This window comes from Macaca nemestrina, chromosome 7, assembly GCF_043159975.1.
Source record: "Macaca nemestrina isolate mMacNem1 chromosome 7, mMacNem.hap1, whole genome shotgun sequence".
NCBI lineage: Eukaryota > Metazoa > Chordata > Mammalia > Primates > Cercopithecidae > Macaca > Macaca nemestrina.
The window spans coordinates 148,135,777-148,158,811 of NC_092131.1; the positions used below are offsets into that span (position 1 = coordinate 148,135,777).

Genomic DNA, 23,035 nt, shown 5'->3' on the forward strand with positions numbered 1-23,035 from the left:
GTGAAAAGAAGAAGAAAAATGGAGTTGATAGAGTTTAGCGTTAGGAGAGAAGAATCACGTCAGTTTAGAATGTGGTGCTGGGATCACCCTCTATAGTAAACTATGACCTCTGACATGTTAGGAGAATCCCACAGAGGATGGAGAGACAGAGTTGCACTCTTGCTGTCCAGGCTGGAGTGCAGTGGCACAATCTCGGCTCACCACAACCTCCACCTCCCAAATTCAAGTGATTCTCCTGCCTTAGCTGCCCAAGTAGCTGAGATTACAGGTGCCCACCACCACACCTCACTAATTTTGTATTTTTAGTAAAGGCAGGATTTCACCATGCTAGCCAGGCTGATTTTGAATTCCTGACCTCAGGTGATCCACCTGCCTAGGCCTCCCAAAGTGCTGGGATTATAGGTGTGAGCCACCAAGCCCGGCCGAGGATGGAGATTTTTAAGAGATATATAAAGCTATCTTGAGTCACTCCCCATCTTGGCATGAATGAATAATTTAAGTTCTTGGTATATGATACAGGCTGCCCAAATTCTGAGGTGTATTTTTTAAATTTACAAATATCCATGCCGCTGATTTAACTGGCATACCTACGCTAAGAATGAAGGGGAAAGAAAGTCTCTTTCTGGTTTTTATCCTCTCCCTTTTCCTTCTTCTCTCCTTAATTCTTTCTGCCTCCAAGGCATTCTAGAGCCATTATCAGGCTGCATACAACGAGCAAGCTCCATGTTCATAAAAAGTGTTATAGAATGAGAGCCCTCCTTCTACTTTCTCTTGCACCATGTTGAGAAACTCAGACCCTCTTTTCTCCACTGTCTTGTTTCCTTTGCTCTCTCTTACTTAAGCATGCCTAAAAGGGCTTGCTGTGCCATTATGCTGACAAGGGAGGTAAGATTCCAAGATTTTGATTTGGACATAGGGTCTGTATACTTCCTCAGAGGCCTTTAAGTTGGTGTTTGTGTTCCAACCCAACTTCAACAGAGATCCAGAATGAAGGAAAATTGGGGAGTGATCCAATTATTTATTTATATATATATATATCTGACCCAGGGGAAAAAAGTAGGCAAGCTTCCAAGAGCAAAGAGGTGTTTCTTTTGTTTGTACAGCTAAATTGTACTAAATAGAGTACCATTTTTCTTCCAGCCACCTAAATTCTGAGGGAGCATGGGCATTATTCACTGTCTTAGGTGAGGTCCACCAAGAATTCAACTCTGAACTAGACTTTAAGCAAAATTATTTCATTTGGTAGAGAACACTGGCAGAGGTGTGGCAAAGTAAGAAAGGGAAAGGAAGAAACCAACACAGAAAAGTTAGTTTCATGGGGAACGAGGACTCACCTCCTCTAGAAAATGGTATGGAACACATCTCTCAGTTGTTCTACCTAGGGGCAAGGGAACGTATCTACCAATCCTTTCTAGTTATTAGTTAAGGGTCACTCCTAGGATGTTAATTTCTCTGACTTTTTTTTTACTTGCACTCAATTGGACCTTACATGCTCTTGTAATCAGAGAAATCATACAGAGAGGCCCAGAAGCTAATGGAAGGTGTCCAGTAGATGTGAGGAGAGTGCCCACAACCCTCTTGCAATCATTTTGAGTATTTCTCTCCTTTCATCATCAAGTGTCCTAAAATATCCAGGTGTCAATAATAAATGTACCCAGTGGAAGCAAAACATATATTTTAGTTTCATGACCTCTCATTCCCTGTTAGTGTCACCTTAATTCCATCCCATCCTGTTATTACAATGACTCTACCAATGTCTTTCTAGAAAACAAATGTAGGAATAAATTTATTCCAAAAGATAAAACACCATCTATGCAAAGATGTCTTTGAAATCTTGATAATTAGTTCTATGAAACAACTCAGAGAAGTAATGCTTAACACTTTCCAAATGCATACTGATGGTAAGAAAAAGTATCAAATACTCACATTTGCATTTTGTCTAGACATGGTTACAGACTAAAATCCCTCAGTTGATCAGCTGGAGGTACCAAATAAATCTCTGTTATCAGTACAATAATAGCACTTGCTTGTTTTGTAGCAGTACATATAAAAAGAACATTAAAATAAAAATAGAATCTCAAGATACAAATTTTTTCAAAGTAAACACTCACCACAGTATACTTGAATTATCAGTCTGATATAACTTCACTAGAGAAATGACAGAAGACGAGACTAATGATATGATATGATATGATAATTGAGTTGGCAAGGACAAACTCCTAAGTAGCTAATTTAGTGTTCAAAGCAACCCCAAAATGCATAAGCATGATTTTTCCACACTACAAATGAGTTATTGTAACTGATTTAGGCGTCAGAGCTATTTTAGTATAACAAATCAATTATTTGGCATTGTATGTCAATAAGTTTTATCTAATCAATTTGCCATTGTAGTCACAGAGAAATTCTTGTAATATGCAGCATGATCAAGCTTGACCCCTATAATAATGCCTATTTATCTGCAGGCTATAATTGTAAAAGAAGAATAAATAAAGCAATTTTGTCATCCTGATGAAACAGTGTAGGCCACGGTTGATTCAGATGTTACAACAGTGCAGTTGATACATCTCACTGGGCAGCAGACTTCATGAGCACAAAAGAAAAATTAAAATTGACTGCATGAAAGTCGACTCCCTTTATGCCTAGCTTTCATTAAGGGTCAGCAAGAGAAAATAAACAAACAAATAAAAACAAAAAATAAATACGTTGGTGAAAATATCATTCGGGCTCTCATTTACCTGGCAGGGGATAGACAGAAAATACAGGTTTAATGTAAATAATTGATACCGTGATATGCCTTTATAATTGAAAATAGTCAACATGGTACATTATAGAACCAGTAGAGAAAGTGGGAAGTTCTTGAGTGAAGAAAATCTTTCAAATTTGGGTCACATTCCCATATTTAAATCATAAACAGCAAGTAGATGCTGAACGTCCAGTTTAATGATCCTATCTTCTTGATTCTGCAACGGTATATCAGCATGTTTTTACAGTAAAAAATTCTAGATTCGTAACATTTAATTCTATTCACAAAATTCTACTGGCATGAAATCATCCTGTGACAATTTAACAGAGGACAGCCTTAAGACAGGTATTATGATAGGAGGATGCATAGACCAATCAGTCACAGTCAATAGCTCCAATGAGCTTACAGTCTAAGAGGGAGAGATCGACAAGAGCACAAGAGTGGGATGGATACTAATACAGAACCATCTGTGTGGTAAATGGAGATGCAGAGAAGGAACAGTCAACTGATAGGTAGGCATAAATTAGTAGAACCACTATGGAGAACAGTTTGGAAGTTCCTCAAAGCTAAAAATAGAACTATGATATACTCCAGCAATCCCACTGCTAGGTATATGCCCCAAAGAAAGGAAACCAGTATACTTAAGAGATAGCTGCACTCCCATGTTTACTGCAGCAGCATTCACAATAGCCAAGATTTGGAGGCAACCTAAGTGTCTATCATCAGACGAATGGATGAAGAAAAGTGGAAACACTATTCAACCATAAAAAAGAATGAGATCCTGTCATTTGCAACAACATGAATAGAACTGAAAGTCACTATGTTAAGTGAAATAAGCCAGGCACAGAAAAACAAACTTCACATATTCTCACTTATTTGTGGGAGCTAAAAATTCGAACAATTAAACTCATGGAGATAGAGAGTAGATGGTGGTTACCAGACACTAGGAAGGGTAGTTGGGGCCAGGAAAGGGGATGTGGGGATGGTGAATGGGTCCAGAAATAAACTTAGAATAAATAAGATCTAGTATTTGATAGCATAACAAAGTGACTACAGTCAACACTAACTTATTGTACATTTAAAAGTAAGTAAAAGAGTATAATTGGATTGTAACACAAAGAAAGGATAAATTATTGAGGCGATGGACACTCCATTTACCCTGATGTGATTATTACACATCATATGTCTGTATCAAAATATCTCATGTACTCCATAAATATATACAACTAATATACAGTCGATGAAAACCATAAAATACATAGGAAGGCAGGGAAGCACGTCACAGAAAGCTTTATAAATAATGCGACACTCAGGTTATTTGTTAACTGTGGAATTTACATTTGTATTTTTGCAAAATCAGTTTCAAAGTTCTAGAACACATTCTGAGTTAAGAATAAGAAAATTTAGGCTGGACATGGTGGCTTATGCCTGTAATACTAACATTTTGGGAGGCTGAGGTCGGGGACCACTTGAGGTCAGGGGTTCGAGACCAGAGTGAACAACATGCTGAAACCGGATCTCTACTAAAAATAAAAAATAAAAAAATTGGCCAGGTGTGGTGGTGCACACCTGTAGTGGCACACACCTGTAGTCCCTTCTATCAGGAAGCTGAGCCAGGAGAATTACTTCAACATGGGCGGCAGAAATTGCAGTGGGTCGAGATCACACCACTGCCACTGTACTCCAGCCTGGGCGTCAGAATCACACTCCATCTTAAAAGATAATAACAATAATAAGAAAATTTAAGAGTCAACTGTATTTCTAAATTTATTAGGTTGGTGCAAAAGTAATTGTGGATTTTTGCCATTACAACCAACCTAATATTTTTCTATATCCTTTTAGCTGGATAGTAACCACATCACCGAGTACTATTTCTGTCACCAGATACTTATAAAATCAAATTAACAACTATATTGAAGACATTGTTCTAGGTGACAAGTGAAAGCAAACTAACTAAATAAATACATAAATGATTAAAGCACAACCTTTACAACCCAGGAAGGAAACAACTTATGAAACAAATTTTAGCACATGAAGAGTTAAATATTCAAAACTTAAGATAGGTATCAACGAATGGAAAGTCATCCTTTCTTCTTGGGTAAAACACTTCAACACCATAAACATGTCATTTATCATTCAATCCGTGTGTTTATTGTAACTTCTGTAAAATACTAACAAAAATTTTCAAAGTCAGCAAGTGAGATTTAAAGTCTGTATAACAGAAACATTTGGAATGAAGTCAGAAAATGAAAAATCATAGATCCGTCATAGAACCACAGCTATCTGATCAGCAGCTAGTGTTACCAGATACTGAAATATGTACCAAAGTCTCCATATTTGAAAGACTGTGATATAGTACATTGAATAGAGAGACTAAGGAGTGGGCAAAAAAATTAAGAAGTCCAGGAAAAAAAACTCAAATACAAATATAAGTTTATATATTATATAAATGTCAACTCAATCCACCAGATTAAAAAAATGCATTTTTTAAATAATTAGTATCTAGACATTGTATAATCTTTTGGAAAATGATGAAATTGCATCCATTCCTTATACTATATGCCAGAATAAACTCCAAATGGATCAAGAATACAAATGAAATACATGAAGTTATAAAAATATTAGAAAAAAAGATAGATCCATTCCTTTCTAACCTGAGTGTGGGGAAAACCTTTCTATGTCTGAAATACAGATGCAATAAAAGATTGATAAATGTGGCTCTACAAAAAAGAAATTTTTATAAGGCAAAAAAGAAAATCACAATAAAAGTGTATAAAAATCTGGGAGAAAATGTTAGCAACATACATCATAGTTAAAAGACTAATAGTCAAGAAGTCACTATGGTGACCAATAGGCTTCTTGGTAACTGGTACCAGCTATAGGAAAGCAACTGCCACTGCTTTCCTGGAACTTGAATAAATGCAATCAAGTGGAATTTTAAATTTTTGCTGGAAGTGGAGTCATGAGACTGAAGATACCTCTTTTAAGAGAACCAAAGCATCAAGAATTAGTAAGCCGTGTAGGCTGGACTACTACTGAAGAGCTGTATTCATAGAGTGATGATCACCAGATAGTGAAAAGGAACTTGTTCACCAGTGGAACAACTCAAATAGTAAAGCTTCCTGATGATATTTACCCTATAGATCTTCATTGGTTTCCAAAGAGTTTGGGTATAAGAAACAAACGCAAGCCCAAAGCTTTGTCCTCATAAGTTCTGATGATAAATTTAATTTGATTTCCAAGTTAGAAAGAGTGGAAAAAAGTGTAGCAGCTTACTCTGGAGTAGTACTTGCAGGAAGATAGAATGGTGAAGCAACAGCATTAGTTACAATTGGAGAAGATGGACAAAATAAAAATTTGGTCAAAGACTTGGATGCTTAGATCAACTTTAGCTCAGCAAGCCCAGGTCAGCCCCCAACTACTCCCGAAGAATATTCCCAGAAAATATACTTATCAAATACAGAAGGAGGAGGAGTGCCTTCTGAGGAAAACCAGTGTATTCAATAGTGTGGGGTCCTGATTTAGCAAAGGTTCTTTATACAGCAGGCAAGCAGCTAATCATTAAATCTCTTCAGTGGCCAGGCACAGTGGCTCACGCCTGTAATACCAGCACTTTGGGAGGCCGAGGCGGGTAGATCCCCTGAGGTCAGGAGTTCAAAACTAGCCTGGCCAATATGGTGAAACCCGTCTCTACTAAAAATACAAAAAATTAGCCAGGCGTGGTGGTGGGCGCCTGTAATGCCAGCTACTTGGGAGGCTGAGGCAGGAGAATTGCTTGAACCTGGGAGGCAGAGATTGCAGTGAGCTGAGATCGTGCCACTGCACTCCTGCCTGGGGGACAGAGCGAGACTCCGTCTCAAAAAAAGAAACTTCTTTGATCAAATGCGAAAGTTTTACAGAAAGCTTATGATGGCATCATTTTAAAAGTAGATTGGAATTCAGTCAGTAATCTTATTTTATCTACTGGTGAAAACTGTAAATACAAGGTATGGGATAGTTACAGCCACCCACTGTACAATTCACAACCTCATGAGCATCGTATTACTTCAGTTGCCTGGGCTCCAGTTGGAGAATTACTTGCTATTGGATTATTTCATACTTTACACTTATGTAATAAAACTGGGTGATCATATGCTTTAGAAAAACACTGGCAGCATATTTAATATTGTGTGGTCAACTGATGGCACTCAGACTGCTGGAGTGTGTGGAATTGGGCATGATGTTTTTGCGCCTGTGGTGGAACAACACTTGGAGTGGAAAAACTTTCAAGTAACATTAACTAAAAGAAAGACCATACACATTCGTAATGTTCTCACTGATGCAGTGAACTCACTGGAATTCCGTCATGGCCATTAAAGCATCTTTGAACTCTGCACACTTAGTTGTTTCAATGTCTCTTCAATGTTATGTGGTCTCCACAAAGAACTGGAATACACCAATTTTATTTGATCTCAAAGAAGGAACTGTTAGTTTAATCCTGCAGGCAGAAAGACATTTTCTTCTTGTAGATGTTAGTAGTATCGATTTATATTCATATGAAGGGCACTTTATTTCATCTCCAGAATTTCCTGGAGTGAGAACAGATATTCTGAATGCACAGACTGTGTCTCTGAGTAATGATATCATAGCAATGACACAAAGCTGATGAAAAAAAAATAATCTTTTTTGTTGAGGCATCAACTGGAAAACCATTAGATGATGGAAAGTTTCTTCCTTGTAAAAATGAAATCTTGAAAGTTGCTCTGGATCAGAAAGGACTTACCAATGATAGAAAAGTCACTTTTATTGATAAAAATAGAGATATCTATATCACCTCTGTGAAACAATTTGAGAAGGAAGAAAAAAATTCTCAAACTTGAAACAATAGTGCATACTTTGGCATGGAATGATACAAGCACCGTCCTTTGCAGACTTCAAGATACTCAATTTACAGTGTGGTATTATTCCAATATGGTTTATGCGGACAGTGACATTTTGCCTAAAACATTACATGAAAGGGATACAAGTGAATTCAGTAAAAATTCCCATATTGTGAGTTTTGTTGGAAATCAGGTAACTATAGCAAGAGTTAATGGCCCTCTGGTTCACATCAGTGTATAACTATATCCTGTTATTCCCCCTAAATATGTAGGCAGTTCAAAATGGGAAGATGATTAAGACTTTGCCACTTTGTTGAGGACCAAACCATGTGAGCTTGTCTAGCTGCTATGGCAGTTGCTAATCAAGATATGACTATTACAGAAATAGACTATGCAGCAACTGGTGAAACTGATAAGGTTCAGTACTTCAATTCTATAAAAAGTCTTCCATTTAAATAATCAAAAATGGCCAACACAACTAAGGTTTAATGGGAACATACAGGAGGCTGAAATAGCATTTCTTCAGGCTGGCCTCGTTTATGAAGCAATCCAGATCAATATTAATCTCTACAACTGAGAAAGGGCACTAGAATTGGCTGTAAAATACAAAACACATGTTGATACAGTTCTTGCTTACTGTCAAAAGTTTTTGGAGACATTTGGTAAAGAAGAAACAAACAATGCTTGCAGTATGCAGCAGGTCTCCAAATAGATTGAGAGAAAAAGACAAAGTTGAGATTGAAATTACAAAAGGAGAACAATCATCAAGCAGCCAATGCAGTAAGAGTATGAATCTAAAGCCCTCTATGCCATGCTTATCTTTAAGAAATTTTGTCTTTTGAAATGAATTTTGATTAACTAAGGATAAGCATGTTTTGGTTGATTAAAAAAGGATAATATTTAAGTAAGTGTAAGCACTTGCTGTGTATTTAATGTAAAAATACATTCAGAAAGACGAAACACAAAAAAATTTATGTATGTCTCTGTTTTATATTTTTCTATTCCAATAATTAGCAAAATATTATGATATACTTATGATATGCCTGTGTAGTGTTAATTATATATCCGCTTTTTGCCCACTATTTCATCCCTGAATCTTCAGCCCAAATATGAATGTTGATAATAAAACATTGAACTAGTTTAAAATGTGTATTATTAATTTCTCTTTGACCTCTAAATTGTGAAATGCCTCCAAAAGTTTATTTATAGAACAAAAATACATGAGGATAGATTTGCGCAAATGTATAAAATGCAAATACTGATACGCCAAAGTTCATAGCAGCATTACTCAAATAGCAAAAGGTGGAAATAACTCAAACATCTATTATGAATGGATAAACAAATGTGGTACAACACATACAATGGAATATTATTTAGCCTCAAAAAGGAATGAAATTCTGATAAATGCTACAACAGGATAAACCTTGAAAACCGATGCTCAGTGAAATAAGCCAGACACAAAAGGTCAATATGATACCACTTATATGAGGTACCAGCATAGGCAAGCTCATAGAGATGTAAAGGAGAACAGTGTTTACCAGAGACTGGTGGGGAGAAGGAAAGGTGGGGGGTGGCTATTGATTAACAAGTACATAGTTTCTGCTTGGGATGAACAAATTCTGAAAATGAATAGTAATGATGGTTGCTCAACATTCTGAATGTTAATGCCACAGAATTGCACCTACAAACATGATTAAAATGGTAAATCTTGTTATGTATATTTTATCATAATTTTAAAAATATATCCAAAATGGGTAAGAAGGATTCTCCTCATTCCTCTTCTGACTTGAGATGGTCAGGTAATAGGTCCTCAACTCTGGATTTGTGAAAATCTTCTTAAATGATAAACCTGTTTGACTAGTCTTAATCATTTGTCTCCAAATTATTACCATGTAATTTTTTAAAAAATAAATACCCCTTAGAAATTCTTCTGTGAAACCATTTTTGGAAAGGGTTCATTATAGAGTGGGTATATGCATATATATATGGAATTTTATAGAAATATGTTACATGTATATAAAGGGATAAAGGGATTACCTTTCTTATCCCCATTTTAATTACTATATATAGTTTTTTTAATATAAATCTTTTCTTTTTAACATGTTTCTTTTCTTTTCTGAAATGTTGGAATATTCTGTTCTTGACCCAGATGCTGCGTACAAGAGTGTACTCAGTTTATGAAATCTGATAGAGCAGTGATAAAATATTCTTTATAGAAGAATGCCAATTAATACATGTAAAAAGACTGATAGAATTAGAAAAACCATCATTTTGCAACCTTGATGGTAATTATCAGTTCAAGCAAGAATTATCAATGGATGCTAAAGCCAGTTTGTAGAAGACTGATGAAAAATAGGATATTCTCAGAATCTCTAAGTATTTTCCCAGAGATTATTTATTTACTACAATAACTTACTCTTTGTTCAGTAAAGACCTCAGGTGTATGGTTAAGAAAGACAGATTTCAGCCAGGCAGTCAGGTTGTATTAGCTACTCCTACTCTCCCCATCAGTAATGACTCACCACAGAATCAGTTCATCTAGAGTGGTAGGAATAATTACTGTGACCTCCTGCTGGTCAGAGGCCCCACCTCTCATGGTAATAATTCCACCTCCAGTTAAGAACAGGTGTTCTGAAAAATTTATGGGCATGAATGCTTACATGTAAAATTCACAGTGAAGAGAGCAATTGTATTATTTGGGGAAAAAAGATGGAAATTCACCAATAAATATCTTTTAAGAAAAATCTGTAGGTTAAAAGTATTCTGAATTTTTAACAAGCTTGTTAAACCAATTCAATGGGGAACAGAAAAATCTTTTCAACAAATGATGCTAGACAACTAGATATCCACATACAAAAGAATGAAACTAAACCCCTGTTTTATACCTTTTGCAAAAATTAAAACAGATCTGAAAACTAAATAAAACTCTTAGAAGCAAACATATAAATAGTTCTTCATGACTTTGGATTTGGCAAAGGTTTGTTAGATATGATACCAAAAACATGAGCAAAAAAAGAAAAAATTGATAATTTACACGTCATCAAAATTTAAAATTTTTGTGTTTCGAAGGACACAAGAAAGTGAAAAGATAACTCACAGACTGAGAGAAATATTTTAAATTACATGTGTCATAAGGGACTCGTAACTAGAATATATAAAAAATCATACAATTCAACAATAAAAAGAAAAAATAACCAAACTAAAATCTGGGCAAATAATTTGAATATATATTGCTCCAAAGAAGATAACACAAATGGCCAATAAGCACAAGGGAAAACATCCTTAGTCATTAGAGAAATGCAAATTTAAAATAGCAACTACGTGAGATGATAGATATGTTAATCTGCTTGACTATAATAACAATTTTATTATCTGTATCTCATAACATCATGTTGTAAACCTCAAATATATACAACAAAATTTATTTTTAAAAATATCACAGTGAGATACCACCTCACCATGAACAGGATGACTATTAAAAAAAAAAGTCAGATAATAACAAGTATTAGTGAGAATGTGGAGAAAGTGGAATTCCCCATCCCCCAACACACTGCTGGTAGGAGTGTCAGGTTGTGCAGCCACTTTGGAAAAGAGTTGGAAAATTCTTCAAAAAGTTAAACAAAGAGTTCCACTGAACCAAGTAATCCTACCTCTAGATCTATATCTGAGAAAACTTTAAATATATGTCATCATAAAAACCTGTACACAAATGTTCATAGCAGCATTGATAATAGCCAAAAAGTGGAAATAGCTTTTTCCGATCAGTATATAGAGGGATGAATGGATAAACAAATGTATTATATCCATAATATGAAATACTGCTCAGGCACAAAAAGGAATGAAGTTACTGTTATGGGCTACAACATAGACAAACCTTGAAAACACATTATGTAAAAGAAATCAGATGCAAAAGGCTACATTTTATATTATTCCATTTATATAAAAGCTTCAGAATAGGCAACTCCACAGGGACAGAAAGTAGATTAGTGGTTGCCAGAGGCTGGGGGCAGGGGGAAAAAGAGAATAACTAGTAATAAACATGGGATTTCTTTTTGGGGTGACTAAAGATTCTAAAATTAGACTATGGTGATGGCTGTACATCTCTAAATATGCTAAAACCTATTGAATTGTATTTAAAAGGGTGAATTTTATATAAATGTATTTCAATAAAGTTGTAATAAGAAAAACATATTCTGAAATTAAAGCCTAAGTTGTGGGTGACTTAAGGCCCAAAGGGAAATTGTCTTTAATAATGCCATCTGTCAATAGAGCCACCTATCAAACCAGGAACCAAGAGTATGTATATGAAGTTGAATGATCGCACAGAATAGATAGAAAGAATAGGACACCCCACTAAGGGACAAAACATTATCCCAAAATAGGGTACCCCAAGTTCTGGACGTCTACACATTAACTAATCCAAGGTTGCATAGAAATTGTGGCAAGAGTAGAAACCTATTTCCCTTGACAAGAACCAAATGAACCGCCCCAAATGGCTGGATGTTTGCAGACTCCTCTCCCATACACCTTTGCTCCTACCTAAGAAGGAAGCCAGAGGAGGAAAGCACAAAGGTGCTTAGAGAAGACAGAATCCTACAGCCTCCATTTCTGTGGTTTCTACATCTGACCAGACCCGAGTAAAAATAAACTGCCGCTAAAAGAGAACTGGGAAACCTTGACTGGGCTTCAAAATTCAAAGCCCATGTACATTTAATCAGCCAGGCATCCATAAAGTGATGCATGTTTCTGTGTCTGCTGGCTTAATATCTCCAGAAATTGCAGTGTCATTGTTGCCCAAATTCTCTGTCTGCTGCATAGTGATCTCCCGATGCAATTCACATGTTGCGCAAGGCTGCCTCCTTTATTGCATAAATGCATTAAAAGAAATTTCCAATTAGGGGGCGGAGCAAGATGGCCGAATAGGAGCAGCTCCAGTCTCCAACTCCCAGCGCGAGCAACACAGAAGACCGGTGATTTCTGCATTTTCAACTGAGGTACTGGGTTCATCTCACTGGGGAGTGCCGGACGATCCGTGCTGGTCAGCTGCTGCAGCCCGACCAGCGAGAGCTGAAGCAGGGCGAGGCACTGACTCACCTGGGAAGCGCAAGGGGGAAGGGAATCCCTTTTCCTAGCCAGGGGAACTGAGACACACAACACCTGGAAAATCGGGTAACTCCCACCCCAATACTGCGCTTTAAGCAAACAGGCACACCAGGAGATCATATCCCACACCTGGCCGGGAGGGTCCCACACCCACGGAGCCTCCCTCATTGCTAGCACAGCAGTCTGTGATCTACCGGCAAGGCAGCAGCGAGGCTAGGGGAGGGGCGCCCGCCATTGCTGAGGCTTAAGTAGGTAAACAAAGCTGCTGGGAAGCTCGAACTGGGTGGAGCTCACAGCAGCTCAAGGAAACCTGCCTGTCTCTGTAGACTCCACCTCTGGGGACAGGGCAATAACAAACACAGCCGAAACCTCTGCAGACGCAAACAACTCTGTCTGACAGCTTTGAAGAGAGCAGTGGATCTCCCAACACAGAGGCTGAGATCTGAGAAGGGACAGACTCCCTGCTCAAGTGGGTCCCTGACCCCTGAGTAGCCTAACTGGGAGACATCCCCCACTAGGGGCAGTCTGACACCCCACACCTCACAGGGTGGAGTACACCCCTGAGAGGAAGCTTCCAAAGCAAGAATCAGACAGGTACACTCGCTGTTCAGAAATATTCTATCTTCTGCAGCCTCTGCTGCTGATACCCAGGCAAACAGGGTCTAGAGTGGACCTCAAGCAATCTCCAACAGACCTACAGCTGAGGGTCCTGACTGTTAAAAGGAAAACTATCAAACAGGAAGGACACCTACACCAAAACCCCATCAGTACATCACCATCATCAAAGACCAGAGGCAGATAAAACCACAAAGATGGGGAAAAAGCAGGGCAGAAAAGCTGGAAATTCAAAAAATAAGACTGCATCTCCCCCGGCAAAGGAGCACAGCTCATCGCCAGCAACGGATCAAAGCTGGACGGAGAATGACTTTGACGAGATGAGAGAAGAAGGCTTCAGTCCATCAAACTTCTCAGAGCTAAAGGAGGAATTACGTACCCAGGGTAAAGAAACTAAAAATCTTGAAAAAAAAGTGGAAGAATTGATGGCTAGAGTAATTAATGCAGAGAAGGTCATAAACGAAATGAAAGAGATGAAAACCATGACACGAGAAATACGTGACAAATGCACAAGCTTCAGTAACCGACTCGATCAACTGGAAGAAAGAGTATCAGCGATTGAGGATCAAATGAATGAAATGAAGTGAGAAGAGAAACCAAAAGAAAAAAGAAGAAAAAGAAATGAACAAAGCCTGCAAGAAGTATGGGATTATGTAAAAAGACCAAATCTACGTCTGATTGGGGTGCCTGAAAGTGAGGGGGAAAATGGAACCAAGTTGGAAAACACTCTTCAGGATATCATCCAGGAGAACTTCCCCAACCTAGTAGGGCAGGCCAACATTCAAATCCAGGAAATACAGAGAACGCCACAAAGATACTCCTCGAGAAGAGCAACTCCAAGACACATAATTGCCAGATTCACCAAAGTTGAAATGAAGGAAAAAGTCTTAAGGGCAGCCAGAGAGAAAGGTCGGGTTACCCACAAAGGGAAGCCCATCAGACTAACAGCAGATCTCTCAGCAGAAACTCTCCAAGCCAGAAGAGAGTGGGGGCCAATATTCAACATTCTTAAAGAAAAGAATTTTCAACCCAGAATTTCATATCCAGCCAAACTAAGTTTCATAAGTGAAGGAGAAATAAAATCCTTTACAGATAAGCAAATGCTTAGAGATTTTGTCACCACTAGGCCTGCCTTACAAGAGACACTGAAGGAAGCACTAAACATGGAAAGGAACAACCGGTACCAGCCATTGCAAAAACATGCCAAAATGTAAAGACCATCGAGGCTAGGAAGAAACTGCATCAACTAACGAGCAAAATAACCAGTTAATATCATAATGGCAGGATCAAGCTCACACATAACAATCTTAACCTTAAATGTAAATGGACTAAATGCTCCAATTAAAAGACACAGACTGGCAAACTGGATAAAGAGTCAAGACCCATCAGTCTGCTGTATTCAGGAGACCCATCTCACACTCAGAGACATACATAGGCTCAAAATAAAGTGATGGAGGAAGATTTACCAAGCAAATGGAGAACCAAAAAAAGCAGGGGTTGCAATACTAGTCTCTGATAAAACAGACTTTAAACCATCAAAGATCAAAAGAGACAAAGAAGGCCATTACATAATGGTAAAGGGATCAATTCAACAGGAAGAGCTAACTATCCTAAATATATATGCACCCAATACAGGAGCACCCAGATTCATCAAGCAAGTCCTTAGAGACTTACAAAGAGACTTAGACTCCCATACAATAATAATGGGAGACTTCAACACTCCACTGTCAACATTAGACAGATCAACGAGACAGAAAGTTAACAAGGATATCCAGGAATTGAACTCATCTCTGCAGCAAGCAGACCTAATAGACATCTACAGAACTCTCCACCCCAAATCAACAGAATATACATTCTTCTCAGCACCACATCGTACTTACTCCAAAATCGACCACGTAATTGGAAGTAAAGCACTCCTCAGCAAATGTACAAGAAGAGAAATTATAACAAACTGTCTCTCAGACCACAGTGCAATCAAACTAGAACTCAGGACTAAGAAACTCAATCAAAACCGCTCAACTACATGGAAACTGAACAACCTGCTCCTGAATGACTACTGGGTACATAACGAAATGAAGGCAGAAATAAAGATTGTCTTTGAAACCAATGAGAACAAAGATACAACATACCAGAATCTCTGGGACACATTTAAAGCGGTGTGTAGAGGGAAATTTATAGCACTAAATGCCCACAAGAGAAAGCAGGAAAGATCTAAAATTGACACTCTAACATCGCAATTAAAAGAACTAGAGAAGCAAGAGCAAACACATTCGAAAGCTAGCAGAAGGCTAGAAATAACTAAGATCAGAGCAGAACTGAAGGAGATAGAGACACAAAAAACTCTCCAAAAAATCAATGAATCCAGGAGTTGGTTTTTTGAAAAGATCAACAAAATTGACAGACCACTAGCAAGACTAATAAAGAAGAAAAGAGAGAAGAATCAAATCGATGCAATTAAAAATGATAAAGGGGATATCACCACCGACCCCACAGAAATACAAACTACCATCAGAGAATACTATAAACACCTCTACGCAAATAAACTGGAAAATCTAGAAGAAATGGATAATTTCCTGGACACTTACACTCTTCCAAGACTAAACCAGGAAGAAGTTGAATCCCTGAATAGACCAATAGCAGGCTCTGAAATTGAGGCAATAATTAATAGCCTACCAACCAAGAAAAGTCCAGGACCAGACAGATTCACAGCTGAATTCTACCAGAGGTACAAGGAGGAGTTGGTACCATTCCTTCTGAAACTTTTCCAATCAATAGAAAAAGAGGGAATCCTCCCTAACTCATTTTAAGAGGCCAACATCATCCTGATACCAAAGCCTGGCAGAGACACAACTAAAAAAGAGAATTTTAGACCAATATCCCTGATGAACATCGATGCAAAAATCCTCAATAAAATACTGGCAAACCGCATTCAGCAACACATCAAAAAGCTTATCCACCATGATCAAGTGGGCTTCATCCCTGGGATGCAAGGCTGGTTCAACATTCGCAAATCAATAAACATAATCCAGCATATAAACAGAACCAAAGACAAGAACCACATGATTATCTCAATAGATGCAGAAAAGGCTTTTGACAAAATTCAACAGCCCTTCATGCTAAAAACGCTCAATAAATTCGGTATTGATGGAACGTACCTCAAAATAATAAGAGCTATTTATGACAAACCCACAGCCAATATCATACTGAATGGGCAAAACCTGGAAAAATTCCCTTTGAAAACTGGCACAAGACAGGGATGCCCTCTCTCACCACTCCTATTCAACATAGTGTTGGAAGTTCTGGCTAGGGCAATTAGGCAAGAGAAAGAAATCAAGGGTATTCAGTTAGGAAAAGAAGAAGTCAAATTGTCCCTGTTTGCAGATGACATGATTGTATATTTAGAAAACCCCATTGTCTCAGCCCAAAATCTCCTTAAGCTGATAAGCAACTTCAGCAAAGTCTCAGGATACAAAATTAATGTGCAAAAATCACAAGCATTCTTATACACCAGTAACAGACAAACAGAGAGCCAAATCAGGAATGAACTTCCATTCACAATTGCTTCAAAGAGAATCAAATACCTAGGAATCCAACTTACAAGGGATGTAAAGGACCTCTTCAAGGAGAACTACAAACCACTGCTCAGTGAAATCAAAGAGGACACAAACAAATGGAAGAACATACCATGCTCATGGATAGGAAGAATCAATATCGTGAAAATGGCCATACTGCCCAAGGTAATTTATAGATTCAATGCCATCCCCATCAAGCTACCAATGAGTTTCTTCACAGAATTGGAAAAAACTGCTTTAAAGTTCATATGGAACCAAAAAAGAGCCCGCATCTCCAAGACAATCCTAAGTCAAAAGAACAAAGCTGAAGGCATCACGCTACCTGACTTCAAACTATACTACAAGGCTACAGTAACCAAAACAGCATGGTACTGGTACCAAAACAGAGATATAGACCAATGGAACAGAACAGAGTCCTCAGAAATAATACCACACATCTACAGCCATCTGATCTTTGACAAACCTGAGAGAAACAAGAAATGGGGAAAGGATTCCCTATTTAATAAATGGTGCTGGGAAAATTGGCTAGCCATAAGTAGAAAGCTGAAACTGGATCCATTCCTTACTCCTTATACGAAAATTAATTCAAGATGGATTAGAGACTTAAATGTTAGACCTAATACCATAAAAATCCTAGAGGAAAACCTAGGTAGTACCATTCAGGACATAGGCATGGGCAAAGACTTCATGTCTAAAACACCAAAAGCAACGGCAGCAAAAGCCAAAATTGACAAATGGGATCTCATTAAACTAAAGAGCTTCTGCACAGCAAAAGAAACTACCATCAGAGTGAACAGGCAACCTACAGAATGGGAGAAAAATTTTGCAATCTACTCATCTGACAAAGGGCTAATATCCAGAACCTACAAAGAACTCAAACAAATTTACAAGAAAAAAACAAACAACCCCATCAAAAAGTGGGCAAAGGATATGAACAGACATTTCTCAAAAGAAGACATTCATACAGCCAACAGACACATGAAAAAATGCTCATCATCACTGGCCATCAGAGAAATGCAAATCAAAACCACAGTGAGATACCATCTCACACCAGTTAGAATGGCGATCATTAAAAAGTCAGGAAACAACAGGTGCTGGAGAGGATGTGGAGAAATAGGAACACTTTTACACTGTTGGTGGGATTGTAAACTAGTTCAACCATTATGGAAAACAGTATGGCGATTCCTCAAGGATCTAGAACTAGATGTACCATATGACCCAGCCATCCCATTACTGGGTATATACCCAAAGGATTATAAATTATGCTGCTATAAAGACACATGCACTCGTATGTTTATTGCAGCACTATTCACAATAGCAAAGACTTGGAATCAACCCAAATATCCATCAGTGACAGATGGATTAAGAAAATGTTGCACATATACACCATGGAATACTATGCAGCCATAAAAAAGGATGAGTTTGTGTCCTTTGTAGGGACATGGATGCAGCTGGAAACCATCATTCTTAGCAATCTATCACAAGAACAGAAAACCAAACACCGCATGTTCTCACTCATAGGTGGGAACTGAACAATGAGATCACTTGGACTCGGGAAGGGGAACATCTCACACAGGGGCCTGTCATGGGGAGGGGGGAGGGGGGAGGGATTGCATTGGGAGTTATACCTGATGTAAATGACTAGTTGATGGGTGCAGCACACCAACATGGCACAAGTATACATATGTAACAAACCTGCACGTTATGCACATGTACCCTACAACTTAAAGTATAATAATAATAAATTAAAAAAAAAAAAAGAAATTTCCATGTCCAGAATTATTTTAGCCACTTCGTGAAAAAAATATATATGGTTTTTAAAATGTATAATTTCAAAACCCATACACACATAAGGTAAATTTACCATAAGCTTATTTTAGTAGAGTCCTGAGATGAAGCCACTGTTGTTCTGAAGCAAGAACATGTTATAAGCTTTTCCTTACAGAGAAGCAGTCATGTTTCCAGGCTTAATAGAGAGCATCTAGTGGGCTTATTAAGGACAAGAAGTGTGATAGACTGATTCTGTCGTCCTTTCACAACCTTGATGCTCAATGTTAGGCACAGTAGATTCTCAGTAAGTGGTTTCTTTTTTTTTTTTCTTTTTTTTTTCTTTTTTTCTTTTTTTTTTTTTTTTTTTTTTTTGAGACAGAGTCTCGTTCTGTTGCCTAGGCTGGAGTGCACTTGCGCACTCTCGGCTCACTACAAGCTCCGCCTCCCAGGTTCATGCCATTCTCCTGCCTCAGCCTCCCAAGTAGCTGGGACTTCAGGCGACCGCCACCAAGCCCGGCTAATTTTGTTTTTGTATTTTTAGTAGAGACGGGGTTTCACCGTGTTAACCAGCATGGTCTTGATCTCCTGACCTCGTGATCCGCCCGCCTTGGCCTCCCAAAGTGCTGGGATTACAGGCATGAGCCACCGTGCCCGGCCTCAGTAAGTGGTTTCTAAGCCACTAAGTTAATGAACGACAAATAACCATGTGGCATGTGGTTACCATCTATCAGTTGTCCTTCACTGGAATATAAAATTCTTCACTTCCCCTATTTTGTATTTGTATCTTTCCTCTTTCATAGGGATAACTTTTGTTCTTAGCAGTATCAGTATATTTACGTATTTGCCTAAACCTGCAGGTGTGTTGGGGTTGAAAAGTCACTGTTGAAGTTATCCTTACAGACTCACATTTTCAGTGAAAAGCTCAAAACTTATCAGTGATAAATCTCTATGTATTTTCATTTCATGCTCTATGTCAAAAATAAAATTTTTCAAAAATAATATTTTCTGACAATTATTTGATCTAGGACTCCAAAACCCGACTCTGAAGTATTGTGATATTTTATAGAGGTTGAACATTCCTTATCTTGAGAAAAGAAGTGTTTTCCACTGCAATTTTTTTCAGATTTTGGAATATTTGCGTTATATGCCAGTTAAGCATCCCAAATTAAAAAATCTCAGCATCATGTTGGTGCTCAAAATGTTTCATATTTCAAATATTCAGATTAGGAATGCTCAACCTGGAATGCCAAGCCCCAGTGTCATCATGCTAAGTTGAGATGTACAAGATCAGGTTTTGAAACATTACACAAATCTTATCAACTAATCCTCTTCACCACTGACAGCACTATACCCGCAACTTCAAAATGCAAATAAAGTAAAAATAAAGTACTATTTATTCACTTTATCAATTTTAAAATGTCTCAATATAGTATTAGCTAATAGTGACATAGCATTTATTGGGTACCAGATATTCATCTTTAGCTATACTAAGTAATTTAATCTTCACAACAACCCCATGAGATAATACTATTTTCATCATTCCCATTTGACAAGTGAACAAAATGAGTAACAGATAAGTCACTTGGCCAATGTCACACAACTCATAAATCAGAGAGCTGGTATTAAATCCAAGACAATTATCTCAGAATCATTCTCTTAACTACTACGCTATGTAGCTTTGGGTTAATGGAAAGAGTATGGTGTTCCAGGCATGTCTATTCATTGCTGGCTGGAGGTATATGGGAACAAAACTTCCAAAAGACAATTTCTTATGTATCTCTTCTGAGTCTTGACGGTCATTTTTAGTCTTTGAGTTAATAGTTTGACTTCCAGGCATTTATTTGTTCTAAAGAAATAATGTATAAAATGAAACTGATTTATATACAAAGAAGTGTTATTTATAATCACAAAAAGACAATAGAAAATATGCCAAATGTTATGAGACTGTTTAATTATAATTAGTAGAGACAATGAAATATTTGGCAACCAATTAAAAATGATATTTAAGTATTTTTATGATATGGGAAATATTTGTGACATAATGCTAAGCCAAATGCAGGATACAAAGTTTTATATATACTACCATCTTATATTTTAAAATATAGAACGGTATTCATTTAACAAACATTAAAGAGCTCCTCTACGTTATCCATCAATAAGCAAAACAGACAAAGTCTGCTGCTCTGGTGTAGCTAACTTTCCATGGAAGCAGGTAAACAATGAGTATATTAAGTGGATAAATTATACAGTGAATTCAAAGGCTAAGTGCAATTACAAAGAGAAAAGAGCAGACTGAGGGGAATTAGGAATGCTGGGTTGGTGCATGCAGGTTGCAAAATTAAATACAGATAAGTCTCACTGAGACAGTATGATCTGAGTAAAGACTGGGAGGAGGGAGGTAGAGGATTTAGCCAAGTGAATACCTGAGAGAAGAATATTTCAAGCCGAGAGAACAGCTACAGCAAAGGCTCAGTCGCAGACACTATTAGTACCATACACGTATTCTGGGTGCTCACCTCCACACACCTGAAGACAGTTTACTGCAAACACCTGTGACTCATTTCCAGCAGGCCTTTATTTTCAGGCCAAAGAGTATGCTAGGCCAGTACTTGGGGCAAACTGGAATTTAATAGCCCTGGAAGCAAAACTCAACCAATGACAGCTAGGCAGTTGTTGAAAAATACCCCCAGCTTTCTCGGCTTGGGTAGGATAACATAGAGACATGTTATACACTGTCCCCTAGAGAGAGTTTCTCAAACATTAATTAGGGTGTAAGAATCACCTGAAGCCCTTGTTAAAATGCAGATTCTGATTGAGTAGGTCTGGGGTGGGGCCTAAATCTCATTTGAACAAACTCCCAGGTGATGGCATGATGCTGGTTCATAGACCACACCTTAAGTAGCAAGGTCAGAGTTCTTCAGTGGGATTGGACCCACCTGCCTCCAGCCTAAGTATATCTCGTGTTGGCTTCTTTTCTGTACCTGACTCCTAGTCTCTCTCCCACAGTTTTAATTTGGCATCACCTTTGAAATAAACTAGTTGCATTTACCCTGTCTTAGAGTCTGTCTGCTTCTGGCGAAACCCTACCCACAGGAATGAGCCTGGTGAGCTAGAAGAACACAGTGAATCCAGGTGACTAGAACAGAGTGATTGAAGGTTTGAGCAGTAAGAAAAAGAAAGGAGCTTGGAGAGGTAATGGGGAAAGAGCGTAAAACCCACATTAAGGGGTTTGGCTTGTTCTCTGAGTAAAATGGGGGTAGGGTCGGGGAGGCACATTGTAGACTTTTGAACAGAGGATGTCATTATGACATAGTGACATTAACAGCCTCACTCTGGCTACTGGTAGGGGTCAAGGGAAGAAGCAGGGAGGCCATTGCATCCAGTGCAGAGATGATGAAGGCAAAGGATGGGGGCTGGAAAGGGAAGCAAATGGGGGGGTGACATGTAAGAAGTCATCAGATTCTAGACACTCAAATGAAGCAGTCAAGGAAACAGTTACATCCTAACAGGCTAGAGTCTGGGAGGGAAGTTGGTACTAGGAAATATAAGTGTGGTCATCTTCAGCACACAAGTGGCATTCAAAGTTATGGGACCAAATGAGATCACCTAGAATGCAAGTGTAAGTAGGAAAATATTCAAGTATAAATAGGAAAAAAAAAAAAAAAAAGAGTCCCAAACCTGAGCCGTGAAACACTCCAGTATTAGAAAACTGGAAGTGAATATGCTCAAAGTCAAAGGTAGAAATATCTGTGGAGGGATTCTAGTTGGTTATTTTTCCTTACTTTCATTAGCTTGATTTTAGTGTCATCTGTGGAGCCAGAGAACCAAGTGATATGCAACACCAATGGCATGTAATTCTGTTTCATTGTTGCCCTGCCAGTCAGGAGCACTATGAAAAGAATCTAGAATATTTTGACAACTCAAATCAGGCAAATAAAATTCAATGAGGTTTCAAAAGTATTACATAAGCATGTGAAACATGTGATGGAATGGAAAGAAAATGTGTTTTGAGCCAGATGAGAAAACATTAAAACATACTAAGAGAATCAAGGAAGTGCAAAACCTAACAAAACGGTGCAGAAAATTACAAACCTCGATGAGACTGGACAGAAATGTTATATAACAATAACCTGAATGCAGGAGAGGACAATGTCTTCTAAAGGGCATGAGGTCCCTGTTGCTATAGTAATTAAAAAAAGCAGGTTGACTTGTAGGTAAGTGACATGTGGAGAATCAACTGCATCTAGACCCCAAATATTCCATTGATTTGTAGCCTTTACTGGCCCAAGATAGTACAACTATTCTTTAAACAGAAAGGATTGGAATTTACCACAGAGAGGCTAAATCAAGCCCATAATTATATTGTAATTGTG

The 23,035-nt window shown here is 38.0% G+C and overlaps 1 protein-coding gene and 1 pseudogene across 1 annotated transcript in view; one reads left to right on the plus strand and one right to left on the minus strand.

Annotated features, from left to right (window-relative positions):
• Positions 1–23,035, minus strand: part of LOC105490028 (unc-13 homolog C) — a 699,235-nt gene that overhangs the window by 605,551 nt on the left and 70,649 nt on the right. The window lies entirely within an intron of this gene.
• On the plus strand, positions 6,622–8,444 carry LOC105490007 (intraflagellar transport protein 80 homolog pseudogene; annotated as a pseudogene).